The sequence below is a fragment of the Hibiscus syriacus genome, unplaced genomic scaffold (assembly GCF_006381635.1).
Source record: "Hibiscus syriacus cultivar Baekdansim isolate YM2019G1 unplaced genomic scaffold, ASM638163v2 tig00110313_pilon, whole genome shotgun sequence".
NCBI lineage: Eukaryota > Viridiplantae > Streptophyta > Magnoliopsida > Malvales > Malvaceae > Hibiscus > Hibiscus syriacus.
In genome coordinates this window covers 630237-635433 of record NW_024062675.1, presented here as the reverse complement: position 1 = coordinate 635433, position 5197 = coordinate 630237, and positions in this window count along the sequence as shown.

Below are 5197 nucleotides of genomic sequence, written 5' to 3'. Positions count from 1 at the left end.
GAAGCAAACGCCCCAACTATTGGGCTGCACCATTCAAATGATAAATTTATCACGACATGATATATATAGTTAGTGGAAATTAAAAAAATGACCTAATAAGAAGTCCAACATGGGATAATTGAATAATACGATAATATGATATATATATATATATACACAAATATTATAATTTAATAATATGTGAATGTATTTTATTTATATTTTCAATCACTTTAATGAAAAAATAAAAGTAATTTTAATATATTATAATTGAAATATAATGAAGAGCTTCGTTGACTTAGAATTTTTCTGATAGTTAAGGGCTTATCGTAATAAGCATTTTAACTTATGCATTGACTTGTTTGTATCCCGGTTAGAGTAAGAATTTTATATTTTATTATTTATTGTTTATATATTTGAAGAAAGTTTTAGGGGAAACTTGATTTTATTGAATTAGTCTATTTTAATATAGAGTTGTTAAATAATATTAAAATCTGATCGACGTTATAATATTTTAAAATATAAGATATGATACATTTCAATTCAATAAAATTAGAATAATGATGACAATTTATTAATTTAAAATATGTAAAATGATACATTTCAATTATAACATATTAAATTCACTTTTATTTTAATTTTTGCATTAAATGTGATCTAAAATATAAATAAAACCTATTCATTTATTAATCAATTATATATATATATATATATATATATTATTTTCATATTGTTCAATTATTTCATGTTTGAGTCCTTATAAGGTCATTTATTACCATTAACTATATTATAAATTATATATATTACGTTATGTATAATAGACAAATTTAGTAGTTAAACTTAGTGGTTAGGGTGCCCAATTTTTTTGCTTGCGTCCCAAGTTCAAACCCCACCAGCATCGGTTATTGATTTAATTTATTTTTCATTCATTCAATTGGGTAGTCATTACCCCATTTGATTGGATAAGAAACTTATTAAATAAAAATAAAAAAAAATCAAATCACATAGTAACACATGTTACCATCGGATTCAGGATTAAATTTATTGAATTAAATAAAAGTTATGACCAAATTAATAGAATATGTAACTAATGAGGACTAAATGTGTGATTATACAAATTTTATTAATTGCCACGTCATCTTCTATGTTAATATCTAATGGTAGGTGGCTTGATTGATAAGATTTAAATAGTTAGGTGACCCGATTGACAAAATTGAAAAATATGTGGTTAAAGTAAAAGGGATAAATAGTTAAGTGGTCAATGGTACAATTTACCCTAAAATTTAATATTTTATAAATATTATATTTTAATTAAATTATATTTAGATTTTTAACTAATTTATAATTATACGTTTAGTACATTATAAATTAACGTTTTACAAATTAATTTAATGAGCAACATCATTAACTATGATCATCCGTGCTCGTTGAGCATGACAATATCGTCCTAACTTTAAACCACGAAATAAAGTTTTATTCAAGGATTTTGTAGGAAATAAAACAACTTTCACAAATTTCTATCTTGAATCCCACTATAAGTAAAAGACCAACAAATGTTTGACTTGTAGACTTGTCAGTTAGGATAAAACCTATATAATAATACTAAAAATTGTAATATAAAAATAAGAATATTATATTATATTTTAAAAATTATTAATAAATATTTAAAAAATATATTATTAAAATAATATTAAAATATTAATATTGATATTAAATACATAAAAATATTACACACTTTTTTCAATAGTATTATTTTTGTGAAAATAATGAATATTATTAATTAAAATTTATTTTTATAATAATTTTAATAATATATATTATTAAAATTATTATTAAATATATAATTAAAAATTAATTGTAACATCCTGAAATCAGGGTAAGTGACTAAATTGTAAATTTTGAAAACTATGTGCTCGATTTCGAAACAACTTAAAAGTTCAATGACTTAAATATGAATATTCCTTATTGGATTAGATGATAATTGTGGAAATGTTTAAGGGTATAATAGTAATTCCACAAGGAAGATTTTTTTCCTCCTTTACATAGAATATAACACGTGGAAATGAAGAGAGACAAGGTTCTAGTTTCCAGAGTTCTCTTCTTCTCCTTTCTTCTTCACGTGTGAAAGCCAAGAGCAAAGGTAAGATTTCTTGTTGGTTGATATTTAACTGAATTTAAGATTGGGTTATGATCATTAGATGATAACTAAGCTTAAGGAAAGCTTAGGTTACTTAAAACCACAAAATGAGGAGTATATAAAGAATTTAAGAAAGGAAGTAGAAAAATGAAATCTTGGAATAGAGTTCATAATAAGCATTGGAAGTGATATTTGACTTGTCCTCAACTTAATCAAGAGATATGAGGTGTTAGAAATGGATTTAGAACATGTTGAAAAATTGAGTTTAATTTTTGAATCCCAGAGGTAGATAGGATTTTGAGGTTTAAGATGTGATAAATGGGTATTAAGTGGTTTAAGTAAGAGTATGTAAGTTAAGGATATGAAATGGGTTAAATTATGGCACTATTGAGCTAAGTTGAGTGATTTTCGTGCATAAATTGGAATTTTGGACCAGTGTGCATCGGTACACATTCAACATGTACCGATGTATCAAGGGTAAATTCCCAGAAATTGTTTAGTGTGTATCGATGCATAGGAAGTGCATCGATGCACTCATTAAAAATGGAAACATTGAATGCAGTTAGTACATCGATACACCCCCTTAAGATTGAAACATCGAATGGGATTTATGTACCGATGCATAGATAGTGCATCGATGCACCCGTCAAGGGATGCATCGATACATGGTGTAGTGCATAGATGCATACCTTCATTAAAAGATGGAAATAGCTTTTCTTTTAGCCTAAGAAATGATGGTTTAGAATATATTAATTAGTATACTGATAAGTATCAATGAATTACTATGTAGATACAGAGCCTAAAAAAGTTCCAGAACTTGGCAAGTAAGATCGATCAAAGAAAAGATAACAGATCGGTATTGACTAGTGAGGCTAGGTGAGTGCGTATTATTAGAATATATGTATGGTATATGGAAACTGGACTTGCGACAAGTCTGTTTCCAATATGTTGAATATATGATTGTATGATTAGAAGTATGATTATGTTTGATATTACGTGAATATGCTTAGTTGTATTACATGTTATGTGGTATGAATTTATATGATATGTGTTATATGGCAATGATTTATGTATTATAGGAAAATGTTAGATGAGTTATATGAACATGAGATATAAATTATAGGATCACGAACTATGTAAAATACTAATGACTTATGTGATAACAAGAGGAAGTGGCTATATAAACATGTAAGATAAATTATATGGGAAAGATTTATAGGCTTAAATGAATTTATGATAAATAAGACATATAGTAAAAATCTATGAAGTCATAGAGAGATATTATAGGAGCTTTTGATGATAATTTATTAGAAGACTTGTATATGTGATAAGCTATGTGAAACTGAACTAGGTAAATATATGAAATTAGTAAATAAATGATGGGAGATAAGTAATTATGTAAAACATGAAGTTATGATATATATATAAATAGACTATATGGAAATGAGTACATGATATTAAGTATAAGTTATGTATGGAATTAAGACTTGCGATGAGTCTAATTCTGATATTAGATTACATGAGTATACGAATACAAGCATGTAGTGCTATGATGCTTATGTGAAAATAAGTATATGCCTATGTCTAGATGTTAAGTGCATCTTTATACATGATCTATGTGAATGCATGTGTATGTGATAAACCATGTGAACTAATATAATTGACTTATGTAATTAAAGGGAGAACTGAAATAAGGTATGTGATTATAAGATATGTGATAATAAGTTATATGAGTATATGATCATAAAATATAAGTCATGTGACAAGAGATGTGTGATTACATGAAAGTATAATATAAGCTATGTGAAAGTGATCTATAGGACTATTTGTCTATGTGAATACCAAGATATGTGATATGACATATATGATAATAAGATATGAGATTCTACTAGAATATTACACGATCTATGTGACAAGAAGCTATGAGATTATATGCCTATTTGATATGAATGTGTGAATATGTGACAAACATAAATATTAATGCCCATGTTATGTGTCTTGAGAGCTAGAGGTATAGTTGGCATGCCAAGAGTCGAGGGTCTACGCGGTCCTTCGGGACATATATGTATTCTTTGGAACATGTATGAGGTCTTTTGAGACACATATTTGGTCCTTAGCATATGTATATGATTCGTAAGGAATTTTCTACGTGGTCCTTAGGGACATCTTATATGGCACTACGGTGCAATTCTACGCGGCACTTCGGTGCAATTCTATGTGGCACTTCGGTGCATTTATATGAGCTGTGGTGACAGCATTAGTGCACAACCTCTATAGACTCATATATCTATAGTTCTCACATGTGTACATGGGCCATTAAAGGTATAATATGTGAAAATTCTATGTGATGTTATATGTTTGTTAGTGATGTGATGTTATATGATATGTATATGTATATGTATATGTATTAAAGATAAGAAGAAGAGGATAATATAAAAAGGGAGAAACGATGATAACATATAAAAGATTATGAATGTAAATGATGATATGTGTGTCTATGTGTAATTAGTACATCAAAGAATATATGATTTGGTATGGTATATATATATGTATGTAATTATGTTTTGTAGGTATTATGAGCTTATTAAATTACTATAATTCTATGAAGTGTGTAGAGTAGGAATTAGAGTTGAGATTTTATATTTAAGTGTTATTGCCTCACTAAGTCATCGACTTAGCGTGTGAATGTTTCACACGTAGGTTTCGAGAAGAGGAAAAAGAGATCGAAGATGAGCTCATCAGGTCAGCATCTCCTTCCTGAAGTTCAGATCAGAAAAAAAAATCTTGAATTATATGCATTTTATGAAATGTAGTTAGCATATAAGATAAAAGATTGGTGTCGGATACGCTCTAATAAGTTTTGTAAATCAATATGTTTTACACAATAGCAATTATTTGGTTTATTTAAAATGTCGAACTGAATATTTACTTAATTATTTTAGTTTTGTCAAAGTAAATGATTTCAAAAGTCAATGTGACACCTCAGACTCGTATCTGGATCGAATATGGGTTGGGCTGTTACATTAATATTATTAAAAATTAATAATACTATTAATAAATATATTTCAAATATTTTTTTGT